Consider the following 17,996-nt stretch of genomic DNA (forward strand, 5'->3'; position numbering starts at 1 on the left):
AGACTAAGCCTTAATCTAATTTTCCTAAATACAAAGAGAAAAGTCAGGGATAGGAGATGCAACAGGGTCCTCACCGGGGTGGCCACAAAGCCCCTGAAGCCCACTCAGCGCTTTTCAACTTTACTTTCTTTGGGCAATCTCCCCTTCTATCTGCCACACCTTGATGAAGTTAGCTTTAAAAAAAGGGAGGCTGCCCCAGAGCTTCCCAAACGAGAACACAGATGTCGCTGCTCATCACCTCAAGGGCTCCTCATCTCCCGTTTAGCCATGTCCAAGCCTCACAGATGTTACTGATCACTCACTAGCTCAGGTCTGCATTCTCTGTCCCTCCTAGGTTCCGGCCTCTGTCTCCTTCCACTCATGCCCAAGCACTTAGCCCTCTTGGCTATTCCTGGGCAGAGCCCTGGGTCCCTGATACTATTTCCACCTCTCAGAGACTCATAGATTCATAGATGTTAGGGTCGGAAGGGACCTCAATAGATCATCGAGTCCAACACCCTGCATAAGCAGGAAAGAGTGCTGGGTCTAGATGACCCCAGCTAGATATTCATCTAACCTCCTCTTGAAGACCCCCAGGGTAGGGGAGAGCACCACCTCCCTTGGGAGCCCGTTCTAGACCTTGGCCACTCGAACTGTGAAGAAGTTCTTCCTAATGTCCAATCTAAATCTGCTCTCTGCTAGCTTGTGGCCATTGTTTCTTGTAACCCCCGGGGGCGCCTTGGTGAATAAATACTCACCAATTCCCTTCTGTGCCCCCGTGATGAACTTATAGGCAGCCACAAGGTCGCCTCTCAACCTTCTCTTGCAGAGGCTGAAAAGGTCCAGTTTCTCTAGTCTCTCCTCGTAGGGCTTGGTCTGCAGGCCCTTAAACATACGAGTGGCCCTTCTCTGGACCCTCTCCAGGTTATCCACATCCTTCTTGAAGTGCGGCGCCCAGAATTGCACGCAGTACTCCAACTGCGGTCTGACCAGCGCCCAATAGAGGGGAAGTATCACCTCCTTGGACCTATTCGTCATGCATCTGCTGATGCACGATAAAGTGCCATTGGCTTTTTTGATGGCTTCGTCACACTGCCGACTCACTACTCGAGACAGTAGCCTCTGGCCTTGTCGCTCCCCTTTTCTGGGTTGCAGGTCCCTGGCAATAGCCCTCCTTGGCCTTTGACCCCCTCTGCCAGGGCCCTGGCCCCACTCCTAGGCCAGTTTTGATGTGCACACTCCTTAGCCCCAACAGTCTCTGGCTGTGGCCCCTCCTCAGCCTTTGGCCCTGGCACTGGCCCCACTCCCAGCCCAGTTGAGACCTCCCAGGATACGGGCTTCCTGGCCAGACTTGTTCTTGCCGTCATGGGCTATGGATCCCTAACCCTGGCTCTCACCCCTCATGGGGTATTATTCCATGACCCCGCCTGTGGCCCTGCTCCTGGACCTTGGCGTCTCTCCCTCAGGCCCTGGGCCCACTCCTAGGCTATTTGAGACCTCCACTGCCCCTAGAGTCTCAATCCCTAAACCACCAGCCTTGCTTACTCCAGCTCAGTATCAGCCAAGCACCCTGCTGCTCCAGAGCTCTTCCCTCCACAGCTCTCAGAGCTACACAGCCTGCTCAGCTTAAGCCCTGGTTTTATATCCTACTAACCCAGCCCCTTTAGGGCCTGTAGCTCCTAACTGCCCCCTGCCACACCTGCAAGCTGTTTCTTGTGCATCTTGCCTTCTCTTAAAGTAGCAGGAGCACCCAACCTCTTAAGCTTGGTGCCACTTAAGCAGAAAAAACATACTTGGAAGGTTTCTCGGCCGAGCCTCCTTTTAGCCAAAAAATATCCAGTTCTGCAGGCCTCCCTGATACACAATCCCTCCTGAGGTCAGGGGGAGTTCCATGAATGGAGAGTATTTAGGATCAGACATTCAGTCTCCTGAGAATGTTTCTCAACCCTGACTTGCTCTGGAAGTAGCTGTTAACATCTGTGGAAAAAAATGGAGCAAATGTCCCTGGGTCATAATGGGAGTATCTGACTTGCTTGAATAGAGGCAGCCAAGGGAACAGAAGGCCTTCCAAAGGTAACCTAAACCACATCTCTGGAGAACAGAAGCCTCACAGTGCCAATGCATTCAATCCTGTTCTTTTTTATCATTTCCCAGTCTGGATAGATACTGCTGTTCATTAAGCAGTGCAAAACCTTCTTCACAGCAGTACCCTACCAATGTCAAGCATAGGACACATTGCAGACTGACAGTTTTCTCATTTTATTCCAATTCCCTTGCCTCAGTCCACCAGAGAGAAAAAGAGGAAAATAAAGAAAGGCACGGTTAATTTTCCTTCTTTTAGTTCTGTAACCTTAATTTCTTATGTGGCCAGCTGTACCAGAATACTTTTCTTGGGGTTTTTTTGTAATTATAATAGAATCAATTCACTTGTGTGTGAAGTTATTTTTAGATTCAGTTAAAAACTTAAGCTTCAAATACATCTAGACTACTTCTTTGTAATTGACTTGCAAGAAATGAAAACTTTGTTGGAAACTGTGCCTTTAAAACCTTGCATGTAAGCTTGTATGCTCAAGCACTATCCATTACCTAGGTTAAAAACTTTTAGATTCCATTAAAAAAGTAAAGTGATAATGCAGCACTTTGAGTGCCTCAGAACAGTCTTAATCCATTTTGTGTGTTCAAAAAAAATTCTGTCAAAAATCTCTTCTGTAAGGCCCAGATCCTGGCCTGGAATATAGACCATTTGTGCCACTTACGTGTTGCAAAGGGCACATAAAGTTCTTTTAAACAGAATTTCCTCTTTCCCAGGTAGCATCCATTTTTAGCCTTGGAAATGGACATACAATAATGTTACCACAAGTTAAAAGGGGACAGGCTTTACCATGCATCAGCTGCTCTGAGGTAACTGCCCATGTGCATACTTAATCATGAGCTCCAGCAGTTTATGACCATATAGGCTGCTGAAATACAGCCAAAATTAAAACAGAGATTTGGAAATGCAAAATGCAAAGCGAGACAGCAATTGAGTAAACTGCCTTTAAAATGTAAGTGTTGCTTTATTTCTTAAAGTATACATTTAAACATGTGTAGAACTTTAACTGCAGAAAATTGAATAATTTCACAAGACCTGAAAGAATATTTGTTGTTCTCTCTCTTAGCAAAGCAGATTGTTGTTGGCATTACAAGCAGCACTTTTATGCCCCTTCAAGAAGAGTTAAAATGTCCCAATGAAATATGAGATTTTCCTTTTCTTTGTCTAAATTTATTCTTTGTACTCAGTTTCAGGGCACATGCGCAGCTCATCTGCAGCGTGGAAATTGGCAGTGCCTGTGATACCAGCCAGGGAATCAAAGGCTCCTCTTTTTGCTGAGGAGAAATAATTTTACTGAGAGAAGGAGCCACTGCTAAGGACTTCCTATAATTTTTTCTATTGATATTTGACATAATTTAACATAGAAAAAATATTGCTACGTTATTTCAATGCATTAGGTAACACCTGTAGGCCAACGTTCCATGACCTGCCAGGGTTAGACATTTTTTGCCAGATCAGCACCAATTTTTTGCCAGATCAGCACCAACTTTTTTTCAGGGTGGATATACTTCCTTCAGCATTGGTAGACTCATCACAAAAACAAAAAACAGTCAAACCTGATTTTCTGTCATACTATGCTCTAGTGGGCACACCAAGAAAATATATATAGTTGATTATCACTTAATTTTTTATTTCATGGACCACACTTTCTGTCAGGCTGCAGTGCTTTCTGTTAATTTCAAATGCCTGTGTCATGATTCAAATGTGCCCCAAACCAAATGGTCTCCACTAAGTTAACAAAAATAAGTATTTAGTCTCATGTTGGAAATCTATTCACATTACTTAGACGTTCGGTAGACATGCATCAGGGTGCCATTCATACACTGTATCTTAAAAAGCAAAGTATCGGAAATTACTTACAAAGAACAGAAGAGTTCTAGGAATTTTGAAAGTGTGGTGTTCATAGAAACAGTATCTCATGCCAAGTACTTTTAAGCAGGAACGCTACTGACAAAGTGGACATAAATAATGAACAAGTAAGGATATTTGCTGAATTACAGAGAAAGTTCAACAAACCAGGGGCCATTTCTTCAAAAATATCCACGTTAAACATAGTAGATTTGATTCTCCTCTCACAGACACACTGCTGTACCTTCTGGGCATGTCTACATGAGACACTTTAGACTAATTTACTGCACAGTAAGGTGTCACCATGCAATTGTGCACAGCAACTACTACACAGTAAATTAGGCTAGTACACTGTTTTCTACTACCTGTAAATACAGGTAGTAGATTAACTCTGCAGTAGCTACTGTGCAGTACCATTCATGTAGATGCTGACTGGGAGCAAATTTTCTGTCCTGCTTGTGTCCCAGGAACAAGACAGGTCTAGGCCAGCCCCTGCTGGGCAGGAAACCCCCACCCAGTCAAGGGCTCACTGGCAGCTGCCCCAATAGTAGGACAGGTCCTGGCCAGCCCCCTGCTGAGCAGAGAATCCCCACCTAGCAAGGGATTCACCAGCAGTTGCTCCAGAAGTGGGATAGCTCCCGGTGAGCCCCTTGCTGGAAGGAGAAACCCCACTGGGCACTGGGCTGGCTGGCAGCTGTGTGTCCCCATGTACCTGGGGCTGGAAGAGCTCTGCTGGCTGCAGTGGCAGCTGTCTCCTAGCCCCATGCACATCAGGACCCCTCCCAGTATGTACAGGGCCAGGAGACAGCTGCCACCGTAGCTGACAGAGCTCTTCTGGCCCCGTGTGCACTGGGACCAGCCCCCATGTCCCCTGCCAGCCCCCAGGCAAGTAGGACTGTGTGAAACTTCGGGTGCTGATTCGATTTGGAGGAAACTTGGCCCGATTCGGAGGCCAAATCTCCAGATCCAAATCAAATCAGGAGACCAATTAAAAGGTCTGAATTAATTCAAGGCTCTGAATTGATTTTGAAAAGATTCGGAGAACTTCACCAATTTGGGCAGTCCCCACTCGCTGCAGCAGGGAGTTGGACCCGGACTCCATGCTGGAGAAAGGGGGGGGGGAGAGGACCATGGGGGCACCCCTGTCACGCCCCATCCCCTGCCTGCTCCCCCAGCTCCCCTGAGTGCCCCCCGACCCCTGCCCGCTCTCCCAGCCCCAGCTCTTTAAAAAAAAGCCCCTGCTTACTGGCTGCTGCAGCAGCCTTGGGTCTTCTGGGGGCTCGTGGCAGAGCCCCCCCATGCAGCACGGGACAGCGAGGAGCAGCAGGGATCACCCCCGCACCTAGCAGGAGTCAGTGAATGGGGGCCTTATTTTTTTAAAGGGCCAGGAGCTGGGCTGGGTGGGGCAGCCATGGGGGGGGCTGGGGCTGCGGGCAGGGGTCAGGGGGCTCATAGCAGAGCCCCCCTGCCGCTCCCCCACATGGCATGGGGCAGTGGGGGGGGGCAGCAGGGTTTGCCTGCCTGTCTGGCAGCAGCCGGTGAGTGGGGGCTTTTTTCTTTTTTTTTTAAAGAGCTGGGAGCTGGGAGACCAGATGGGGCAGCCATTGAAAGCAGGCAGAGGGTGGAGCCAATTTGGAGATTCAGCTGATTCAAAGACAGTTGAATCTCCAAATCAGATTCAGCCGAATTGATTCGGGACAGTGATTCGAATCACTGAATCGAATCTCTGTCCCCCGGATCTGCCAAATCCAAATCCAAAGCGAATACTAGTCGCTTTGCATGGACATACAGGCTAGCATCGGGGGAGCCTGGAGCTCCTCCTGGATGCTGCAGGGGAGCAGGAGCAGCCCTGTAGTGGACTGCTCCCATTGGGAACAGATTTGCTCCCAACAGGGTGCACTTGTAGAAGTGTTCTGAGGGAAGGCTTACTGTTACTAGGCAGTAAGCTTATATTGCATTAATAGCATGTCTAGATGCACCCCCTGACTCTAAGGGAGTTATTCCAGATTTATACCAATGTAAGCAAAAAGATTTGACCTTGTCTTGCTCTCTTTCTGCCTGCCTCAACTGTATTATTATCATCAAAACTTAATGGGATGATATGAATAATGTCCCTAATGCTCGGGCTTCTCTAAAACTAGGAAGATATTGTCAAATTTGAAAGTTATATGAAAAAAATTAAAAATCAACAAGGGCTAGCTAGGAGAGCTGCCTCATTGTTTAATTCAAAATGGTTAGATTTTTAGCTGCATTTATAAAATCTCCAGTGAATCAAGACTGTGAACAAAATATAGTGGTGTACATGCTGTATGTCATGGATTCATCAGTATGTGTCAATACATGTCAATCTGCAGCATCCACTGAATACTCTGTTATGAATATTGTCATTTACCTGATTGCATGGATGGCTCACAAAAGATATTTCTCTATAAGGCAAGTGATAGCAGTAGCATCCCAGCTGCAGTAGCATGAAGACTTCCCCTGTAGGTTTCATAGCTCTCTGGTGTTCACCTTGGTAGAACTGCCAGTGCAGGCTGTGAACAAGTGAAATCCTATGGCATCACTACCTCCTGTTTCCTATTGTTTCAGAGAAATTTGTTCACCAACTGAAGTTCTTTGAAGAATTCAAGATGGAAGCTTGATGTTACCCACGGAAGTTAAAAAAGCACTGGCTGCCTAAACATGAGGAGAGAAGCTGCTCCAATGCACGGCGTAGAGGGCAGGGGGCGTGGGGTGGAAAGAGGAGTGAGCTTAGCTGTAGTCAAAGGATGAGAGACAGGGATTGGGGGAAGGGAATTGAGAATAGCTGGTAAAAAGTGGAGGGTTTACCTGGGGAGTCAGATGTGAGGCAGGTTATAACGTGTCATAAACCCAATGTCTATATTTAGTCCATGATTTTTTGTATCCAGTAGATTGATGAAGTGTAGTTCATAGGCTTGTTTGTGAAACGTATTTTGTCAGAGCTAAGAGCTGGCATTTTCCGAGAGATACCTTGAGTCTAACAAGGTTGAGAACCACTGTCATATGTCATAGGGGGGTTCAATCCCCTCAGAGTTGCTGGTTTGAGGATTTCAAAGGGAATTACATGTAATAACACTATAGTAAAGAATTCTTTATGGGCAAGAAGACTGACTGGATGGACTAACAGGGCATTTTTCCTCTCAAAGGAACTCGGTATAATACAAGTTTGAAATAAATTAGATACCATATCCAAAAAGGGTTGGCTACTTTAACAAGTGTACTAGCAATAGGAACAGGCAATGCAATGAATTAGGAAACTAACCTTTCCCCATAAGATGTGCAGGCTGAAATCCTGCACCCATTGCAGTCCACAGCAAAACTCCCATTGGTTTAAATAGCAACAGGATTTCACCCTTAATCTGTGTCAGAAAACTATAAGTGGCAGCCTCCATTGGGACTAAATTCACAGGAATATTGAAGGTCAGGATGGAGATGTATTTGCAAAGCTGTGCTAGGCAGCCTGCACAGTTTCCAGTTCCAATTAATTTTTCCTCATGACCATTATGCTCACATTTTGTGTTTGTGTATTTTATTTGCTAAGGGCAGGTGGAGTGGTCATTGCTTTACAAGATAAGACAATCCCTGCCCCAAACAGTTTATCACCTAAAAAACTAAACAGAGAGAGAGAGTGTATTGTGAGGCCTAGAAAAAGGATAAGTGTGGGGAAAAATTGCTAGTGTAGCTTAATACTCCCTATCTTTTTTATATATCTTTACTAGAACATTTCAAAGGATTTAGTAGAGAAGGAAAAAATCTATGTAAACATGGATTTGGGGGAAAGTTGAAACTATCTGGACTACTTAAAGCAGTCAGAGTGCAGTGCATTAAATTCATCTTTTCTTCAGGCAGGGAGGAAGCAGATTTGGCAAAATGGTCACTTATATAACAGCAAGGGATCTGCTTAGCTCAATACTGACTCATGCTGCTGCAGCTCTTTCCTCTACCCTAAAACTACAGCTTTGCTTACTCACTGCAGCGAAAAATCAAACCTGACACAGCAGAGAAAATCAAACCTGACACACCAGACAAGACCCAATGTCTGCTAGAACTGTCTGCATTGTAGCTGTCATTAAGGTAGATTCTCTGAGCAAAATCATCAGCTGTGCTGAGGTATCCAGGTTGTAGCCATATTGGTCTAGAGGCAAAAGGAATCAAAACTCATGGAAGAGGTGATATCTTGTATTAGAGCAACTAGATATTAGCATAGAAATTGCTGAGCAGTTTTTGGCCTTAACTCAGGAGGTGAATTAAACATTACATTTCCTCCAATCCTGGGACAATTCTACACCAAGTTCAACCTACAGGCCCATTTTAGAGGATCCCTAAAGTTGATGCCATCTATGCAAGCTGCCCGCAGCCTCAAGGAGGGAATGCCCAAGGTCTCTACACTGGTCTCAGGAAGAAGTGATGCATTAGGACTCCCAGGGCACCTATACGAGTACCCAATGCCTGCTCTGGTAGGTGCTAATTAGCATGTTCCAGCAGCCTCAGCACCATGTGTATTCAGCGTCCCCATACTTCAAAATGGCAGCAGGGGTACTTTAACTAAAGCTCGTTGAACAAGACTCTGTGGGTGCTTTAATTAGAGCAGCTCCCAAGACAGCCTACCACCCCACCACCCTGGAGCACATGTAAAGACACTCCCAGTGTTTGCAATATGTTTCCTGGGGGCAACTCTAGGCAGAGCCCCTCCTCCAGATGCTGGATGCTAATATTTAGGACCACTTTGTGCAACTGGACTGGGCTTAGGACCTATGTCAGAGAATATTGCCCTCTCTGGCCAGGAATAGATGTTCAAAAAGCCCAAGGAGGAATCGATCCAAGTTACACAATTTTCTGTAAGTGGCCTAGGTTAGATTGGTAGTGAACAGTATACTCATTTGCCCTTTTGTTGGGGGTGGAGGGACACAATATCTACCTGAATTGGCCAAGTTCTGCAGGTTGGGGGCACTCTGCATACCTCCCAGTATGCCCCATGGGCTCCCCAGGCTGCCAGAAACTTCCAAGATTAACCAAACACCCAGGCCATCCCAGATTGGCTGCTGGGCATAGGCAAGCACATCCCCAACTCCCTGCCATGTCACTGTGGACCCTCCCCAACGTCCAGCCCTAGGCTTCTAGAAGAACCCCAGAGCAAGTACCCTCCATCATGAATTATACGTGCCTCTGTGTCCAGCCTGCCTGCTTTGGTGTCCCACCACCTACACCCAAGTACGGAGACTCAGGAGTTGCAGTGTGTCCTGCTTTTCACCCTATGTGACTCTCAGCAGAGATTGCAGGATATCATGCACCCCCACCTGGACATAACCTGGCAGCTGGTCACCATGGGACATGGCTTCAGCCCCAGGCCAGCTAGACAACTACCTCCTCATCCTTGAAGACCAGAAGCCTTCCCTGAATGAGTAGGGCCAGAAGGCTTAGAGTGCTCATGCTCATGCACTAGATCTCCAACCTGGGCTCCTCTGGCCCTGCATCTCAGGCACCACTGCCCACAACCCTGGACACTGTTCCCCTCCCCCCTCCAGGGGCACACATTGGGATGCGGGGAAATGCAGCACAACAAAGAAATGTGCCTTAGTTTATAAAGTTGCAGTTACCAACTTTTTCTCATGTTTAATAAAAAAACCTGTTGAACATTGCCTGTGGCAAAACATGGTCCCTCTTCCCATTGACACAAACCAGCAAAGCTTTGGAGGAGGTGGAAGTGGGGGCAGAGATGCAAAATAACCTGGAAGGTGTGATTAGGACAGGAAGGGGGTGGGGTCAGGGGGAATGCCACAGGGCCTGAACTCAATTAACACAAAACCTTGGAGGGGAGCATGGGGTAGGGAGCTATAGACCTGGCACACTAATTCACAGACTTGGGAGTGAAGACCAGGGACTTCACCATGCAGGAGCTGGCCAGATGTGTGATCTTGGACCCACTGTCCATCTGAGAGCTGTAGGGCAGGGGCAGGAGGCAGCTGCAGGGCCAGGAGGGAGGCAATTGCTGGGCCAGAGAGAGAAGGCAGCAGAGCAGGAGACAACACCACAGTGAGGGCCATGAACTCCTGGCTGTCCCCCATGGGACCCCAGTCCCTGGGTCCCTGCCCCCAGAGCCCAGGCTCCCCCTTCAGGGACCCTGGCCACACAACTCTCAGCCATACCTGGGGCTCATGTCACACTGCAGTACCAAGGACCTGGGTGGGGGGCACGGGGATTGGAAGAGCTCACTCCAAACTCCCCAGCTGGTGGGTGGATGAGCTGGGGGCTGGTGGGCTCTGTTGCCAGACACTGTCCCAGTGACAGACTGGTGGGCTGGTTTCTCACCTGCTTGTGAGCACTCCTGTGCCCCTTCAGAACCGGCCAGGAACTGCTTGTGGGGGGCTGCATACAAGAGGCAACTGCCAGGGCTGAAGGGGAGCAGATCAGCTCTGGGAGGGGGGTGGCATCCCTGATGGCCCTGGCATTGGGGCCCAGGCACCCCGTTCCCACTCCCCTCACCCACTGCTGCACACTGCAGCAGACCCCACCTAGGGCCTTTCTGCTTCCCTGGACCACAGGTAACCAGCTCCCTCATGCCCCTCCTCCTGTCCCAGATCCCCCTGTCACTCCAGTAGCTCCCAGTCAGGGCAGGATGGGAAGTATTCCACCCCAGCTGGCATTCAGGGATCCCTCCCCTAGGACCCCTGTTCCTGTAGCCCCTGGGAAGGGTCCCTGGAGAGGGGCATGGCATGCCATGGGGGTTTGGATGGCAGCCTCACTTGCCATTCCCAGCTGGAAGGGCTATGGGCTGTCTGCAGGAGGCAGTGCTAGTGCCTGTAAGGCATGTCATAGGTGGATGCAAGCAATCCAGCACCCTGTCCATAAATTCCTTCTCCTGGTGCTGTGACTCTGCCATTCCACAGAGGCCCAGGTTGCCTTGTCGAAACAGCAGGTGGCCATCTCAAGCCCCTGTTCCTGTACCTTGGCAACCTAGGCATAGGCACCCCCCAGCCTGAACATGTCCCCCTTCCACATCTGGACTCCCTCCTTGTGCCGTTCCCATAGCTCCTGGTACCAGGAATCAGCTGTGCATGTGGAGAGCTTGGAGGCAGTGACCAAGGCCTGCAGCACCTCATCCTTGCTTCTTTAACACCTCCTACAGATACGCCTCATGCACTATGCAGCTGTGTGGGCCCCTGGCCTTGTGCCAGCATCATGTCCTGTCTGCACCATCCTCCCTCGCATAGGTGGCATCTCTGCAGTTAGACAGGGGAGACACACAATCTTTGTGTGGGGGTTGCAACTTTTGCTGATGAAGTATAAGAGCAGGTATCTAGGACCCTCCCAGCAGTTGTCTGGGCACTCACACAGAGACAGCAAGGTAGCTATGGTAAGTCCTCTGTCTGGACCCTTCCCCCACCCAGGGCCAGGAGCCATACCACTTCTCTACACCTGGCGGAGCAGAGACCAGGGTCCCAGCTGTGCTGCAGTGGTGCTGGGATGGGTTGCCAGGGAGGGAGGGTCTGCACCCCCTCCAGGCACTGCAGTGGGCAGTTGCTCTGCTCCCTCAGAGGGTTCAGGGACCCAGGGTCCAATAAGGACTTGGACCATCCCTGGAGCAAGAAGGGACTGATCACTCTGGGGAATGCCAGCAGAGCTCTTACACTACCCCACCCCCACCATTCTTCCCTTACAGGAGAGGCATTTCAGTGTTGTATTCATGTAGGAGCAATACTTCAGCTCTGATATTTCAGTGAGAGTCAGCTGGGCCTGGAAAGATTACTTTTACTACTACTCTCAAGGGAACGCCAGCCAATACACCCCACTCCTGCTGCAGGGCATGGTCCTCTGGGAGGTGTTCAACAGCTGAAGGGGGACCATCTGCTTTGGCTGTGTACTGGGGAAGCCAGTGTTGCCATTCAATGTGAGAGTCCACCTCACATACTACCTGTAGCCCCACTACGATGAACTGATGCCCACAGACACCTTCACAATTGCCACAGCTATTGGCACACTACCAGGGGCAGCACTAGGGGGAAGCTTGGGGGGCTACAGACACCCCAAAATTCACCTTAGCCCCCCCCCATAGTCACCCCCCTAGCGACACCCCTGTCTAAGCCCCCTGCCTCCTCTTGAGGCTGCTGCCACCTGCCCCATGCAGCTGAGCCTACCCTGCTCCTGCCTGCAGCCCACAGAGGTGCAACACTCCTAGCCCAGCCCAGACCAATCTGTTTGCATACAGTATATATTTTTATTCTCCTTTTGTGGATAACATAGATAAAACACATGTTTAAGTGGGTATTGTTAAAACTAATATGTATACTAGGCCAGAAGATGTATAGTGCAGCCCCACTCAATTTTCTGTCTAGCCCACTTCAGCCCCCCCGGGAAGATGATGGCATACTGCTGAACTGATGACTTGAACCCAAGAGAGGTTCCCCAGACCCCAGCTGCCTAAGAAGAGTCCTGCCATGCACTGTCCTTCATTTTCCAGTACCGTTCTTCTACTTCGAATACTCCAGGAGGGGTGGGGTTGGAGGTTGCTTTGCTTTCAGGGGTTAGGGTGGGGTCCAGGACTGCAGTGGGGCCACAATTGCAGGAAGGGGTGGGAGTTGCCTTGAGGGGACAGTACAGTGACTGCCTGCGCTGTGACACTTGGAGTCACCTGACGCACATGGATTTTCCCCAGGGATCAGATCAGAGGGGAGGGGGGAAGATGCTGGAGTGCCACTTACAAGCCCCTCCAGGTGAACAACTCAACCCTGGTGGCAGAAACAGATCAGCTGAGATAACGGTTCCCACATGAGACTCCTATCACAGCTGTGCCTTTCTTGGACTGGGAGCGGGGAAAGAGAGGGGTTGTTTGGCAAGGGGGAATTTTTCTTGTTCTTGCTGTACTGCAACTCCAGTGGTTCTCATAGATAAACTGCATGTTATCTCCTGTCCCTGACCTCAGTGTCATCTCTGCCACCCAGGCCTGTGGCATTGCCAACCAGGGTGGGGTACAGAGCACTGGCACTTGTACCTGTTTTTTACATTGCATCTGCAGACCTCAATAAACTCTTTTAGTGCCTTTCTGTGAGTGCAAGGGGTAGGGGGAGCTGTTTCAGTACCAATGCTTTGGCCAGCTGGGAGGAGGTTCCACTTCTATGCATGAGCATGGCCCTGAGAGATAGGGCAGGGGGATACGAATGAGGCAGATTTATGTTCCTACAGAGTGAGAGATGGGCTGCTAACCACCCAAGGCTAGGGGCAGGGGGCCTGGCACCTCAGCTGGTGTCCAGGATGGGGGGAAGGTCAGGGGGGAGAGGGTGACTGGTCTACCCAGTGTTGAAAGACAGAAACCTCTTAAGAATTTAGTGGCCTGGGGCCCTGTGCTTTGAGCAGTCAGGCTAGGGCAATTCACCCCCTGTGGGATTCTTGGCTACAGTGGCCTGAGAGATGGCTGTGACTATGGGGATGGCCTGTAGCCTGCTCCCCCTTATTTCCCCCCTTACACCCCAGGAGCTCCACATTTCCCCCAGTGACTGGGTATCCATCATGGCCAAGTGGAGCATGTGCTAACCATACCATCCCAGGCTGCATGGTGTCCTCAGTCAGTACCTGACTCATCAGCAGAAATGTGGGGGGAAGGGCTGGCTGTGGGTCATGCTGCAGAAGCAGTCACTATAGGTAGTGAGGGGTTGGGGGGCACTCTGCACATCTGGAAGGGAGGCAAGGAGGTGTCAGAAAAGTGGAAGAGGAACACCCATGGCAGTTGTGTGAGGAATGGTGTCCTCGAGCCCACATGGTCAGCTGCTGTCTATGGGGTTGGGGACTAGGGGGAGGGGCTCTCATGAAGTGGGGGGCATGGGTCTCAATTGTTATGGCATTGGAGCTTTCCCCCCGCCCCTGGATGACCTGCTACCTGCTCTCAACCAGACCAAAGGTCTCAAGAGTGCTCAGGTCCAGCTACAGGTGAACTTGGCTCCCACATCCTGTGATGATGTGGAAACCAGCACCAATGGGGGAGGACTCCTTGTGTACCAGCTCCAGAAGCTGACCTCTTGCTGCAGACCTGCTTCTGGTCACCCAGTTGTCCTGTTGTCCCATGGCTTCCTTGTACCTCCTCCTCCAGTGGCGTCCCTGCTGATGACTCCTCCCACCCCTTGGTGGTGCCATAGGTGTGCAGATTCTTGACACCCCTGTCCTTGGCAAGGAAGCAGGATAGCTCCTCATAGAAGGGCCTGGTCTGCCTCTGAACTCTGGACCTTTTGTTGGCATCATTCACAAATGTATACTGCATCTTCATCCATTTAGTCTTGGCATGGCACTGCACACAGTGCCTGTTGGGGCCCCATGCCTGAATCTGCTGGGTAATACAGTTTAAGACATCCCTGTTCTGGTGCCCCTTTGGAACTAGTGCTGGATCTCCTCCTTGCCCCAGATAGTGACAAGATCCCTCATCTCCCCATAGTTCTAGTTGTATGACCAGGGTTGGGTAGTGGAGAAGGATGGGATGGGTTCATCCATGGACTGCAGCTGTGCCCATGGAGTCTCCATATCCATGGCTGGGTGAAGGTCTGGGCATGAGGAGGTGAATGGAAGGATAGAAGGAAGGCTGGGAGTGGGGATGGATGGAAGGACGGGTGGATGCACATAGGTGCGAGTACCAGCGCATGGCTCTCCCTCTCACTGCAGCTGGGTGTGGCCCTTGCTTCAGAGTGACTGGGGTTCCACTGGTCAAGCCACCCCCATAATCTCAAACTTTTCAGGGGCTTCCAGCAGACACCCCCTGATTCTGGCAATGCCCTATGCCTCAGCTTGGAAATTTCCAGTGGCCTCTATGTGCGACATGGAAACAGCTGGACAAACCCAATCTTCTGAAGTTTCCAGGGACATCTGCCTGCTTGCCCTGGCTTGGATGCTCAGTGCCCCTTCCCCCTGCTAAACCCACCCAGTACTCTGGGACCCTGTAGCTGTGGGCAAAAAAAGACTTGCAGTACCCTAGATTCACATGGCCTGGGTACTTGCCAGGAGTGGCCAAGCCACAGATATCCATGCAGGTTCAATGCCAATGTTCTAGCCCCACTACCCTGACCCACCAGAGGCAAGCCGCCCATACCAGCACCTGCTTGGTGGGAGGGGTCTATGATGGGGTCCAGGTAGCAAGGTGGCTGGCTCTGGTCTCTGAGATGTGGTGTGCAGAAGCCAAAGTCAGGGTCCGTGGGTCTGTGCCAGAGTATGGGGGCATAGGGGTCCCTACCAGGATGTGCGGGTGCCAGAATTGAGGTCTGTGGGGCTGTACCCAAGTGCAGGGGCATGGGGTCACTAGCTGGGTATGCAGGAGCTAGGATCCGGGTCCATGGAGCTGTGCTCAGCATAGGGGGTTTTCTGGGCTCGGTATCAGGTCTGTGTGTACATGGTGGGGTGCTTCATGACAGGGTATGGGGGCACAGACCGGGGACTCAGGTGCCCAAACCCTGAGGCTCATGCAGGGGACACAGATGCCTCCCTTCACCCCGCTGTCAGCCTGTGGCTGACAGATGACTGGAGGCAGGGCTGGGGAGATGGGCTGTGCTGGCTCAGAAGTTCAATACACTGGTCTAACTTAAATAATAATAAATATAATAATAATTATAATATTAATAATAACTGTACCTTGAACCAGGTCTATCTTAGATCTCTTAGAATATTTTTAAACAGGTCTGTGTGTGCCAAATTTCTATACAGTTATGGGTTTAGATAAATTTCCGATCATTTAGACCAGTCTAAGTGTAATGCCTGTACCCCCTCCCCCCACCATTGTAAAACCAAGACTGTTTCATTCAAATAAGTTTTGCAAACAGAAGCACACCCAGTCTTGTTACATGGTAAATCCAAGACTAAAAATCAAGAGGCCATGCTTCTTGCCTCCTTGTGCTTAAACTATGCTGCCTCCGCAGCTGTTATAAACCATGGGACTAACTTTATACAATACTAAAGCAATAAATGTCGTGGATAGATATTATATTCTGATATATTTCTTTGCACTTAGTTTTTCAGCTATCACTTCTAATGCAATTCAGTGAGGTACTGGTTTTGCTTGTAACAGTGTCTCTTTAACACACCCCATAAAAACACTTCATATGAAAAGCAATGAGAAAAATTCTAGTAAAACTCTGACAGTGAAATTTCCATGGTGAATTATGTATTTTTTTCTCTCCTCCTCAAATATGCTTTGTCATTAACACAAATTAAAACCAAGCCTGATAGGCTGCTAACCATGGAGTAATTAACATTCCAAGTGCATGTTTTTGTTTTCAAAGAAAGGATTGAAGTAATCAAGGTCACTTTAAAGCAGCTGGGGAGAATGCATTTTGCAGCACTGCATTTTTGCAGATCTTCCAAAGGTTTGATAATGTAAACCAAGCATTTCTACCAGGTTTTAAAAGGTTTAATAAATATAGATAATTTGACATGGTGTTCTTTTGCCTAATGTGAAAAACAATCAAATTAGAATTCAGTCATTTTACCCCTTGCTCATGTCACTAGACCTTAAGCAAGAAAATTCATCTATGATAATCATTGGTGGCTAGATTCAGTAAAGGGCTCAGGGCCAGATCTGAAATAAGAATTAGGTAACAAAAGTTAAATTTAGTAGAATTTAGGCACCTAAATCCAAGTGAGCAATCCGCAGAACAACTGCTTAACTACTTAACGACCTGAGACACTGTCAGCACCCATTTACATACCTAGAATAACTGCCATCTTGACCAAACTAAGCAGAGCGAGCCTTAGGGGTGGGTGATGTGAGCAACTGCCCAGGGCACCAAGTTCAGGGGGTCACCAAACACACATACAAATGTGCATACATGCACACACATGTTTGAGCAGCCCATGCTCACAACAGCACTCTCCCCCTGCTCTGCCCTACCCCAGCCTCTCCCTGCCTCAGAGAGGAGGAGCAGTGCCCAGCCCAGCCAACCCCCTGCCTCCAGCCACTGCTCAGGAGGAGCTAGGCTGAGCATGTGCAGGCAGGGTGGCACCTGCTCCAGTCCACCCACCTTGCTCCCATACAGCAGCAGCTGCACCTGCCCGCCCACCTGCTTGGCATACCATGACCCTCTACCTCCCTGCCAGAGTGCACCCCACACAATTGCCTACCTGCCTCTGCCTCTACCTACAGCAGTACTGCTGACTTACAAGGAGGGGAGGCAACAAAATACAAATTTGCCCAGGGCACCATTTTCCCCAAGGCTGGCTCTGAAACCAAGCATTCTAATAATTACTGGCTACCTGGATTAATTTAGGATTCATGAACTCTGGGTCTACACATCTCTTGGAGGGGGGTTCAGAACATGCCTAACACCTCAAAAGCACTGAGTTCCATATAGAACACCACACCCAGGGCTATTTCTGTATAAAAAAATGGCTAGAGGAGGAGGTAGGGAAGTTCACCATTTTCTATGATAGCCTAATAGTTAGAACCTTGTGCAGGAAATGGGAAACTTAACTTCTAGGTCCTCTTCAGCTTGAGGTGGCAGAAACAAACACCTCCCAAAGGAGTGTCTGAATGCCAGATGGGCTAGGCTAGATAAGTGGTGATTTTTGGCACCCTTCCTGTTGATTCTGGATCTCAGTGCATCAAGAAAGCAAGATCCACTAGGCCGGGAAGAGCGCCTGTGACTCTGTAGCCCAATGGTAAGAGAATTCCCTTAGGAAAAAGAAGATCTTGTTTTTCTCCCTGTGCCCAACTCTATTTATGCATTTTATTCATTGACTATTAATTGAAAATGCACAGGCCTGGGGTACAAGCTGGCACCCAGGACTCCCTTTCCAGTAGAATATCCTCATCACAGCTACACAGTAAGGCTATGCAAAGCTTCAGGGGCTGATTCAATTTGGAGGAGATTCGGCCTGATTCAGTAGCCAAATCTCCAAATCTGAATCAAATCAGGAGACCAAATAAAAGGTCCAAATTGATTTGAAGCTCTCCGAATCAATTTGGAAAAGATTCAGAGAGCTTTGGAGATTCAGGCAGTCCCCACTTGCTGCCGCAGGGAGCTGGACCTGGACCCCATGCTGGTAAATAGGGGTTGGGGGAGGGGTACTGGAGGAGTAGGGAGGGGAC

This window comes from Alligator mississippiensis, chromosome 1, assembly GCF_030867095.1.
Source record: "Alligator mississippiensis isolate rAllMis1 chromosome 1, rAllMis1, whole genome shotgun sequence".
In the NCBI taxonomy this organism is placed as follows: domain Eukaryota; kingdom Metazoa; phylum Chordata; order Crocodylia; family Alligatoridae; genus Alligator; species Alligator mississippiensis.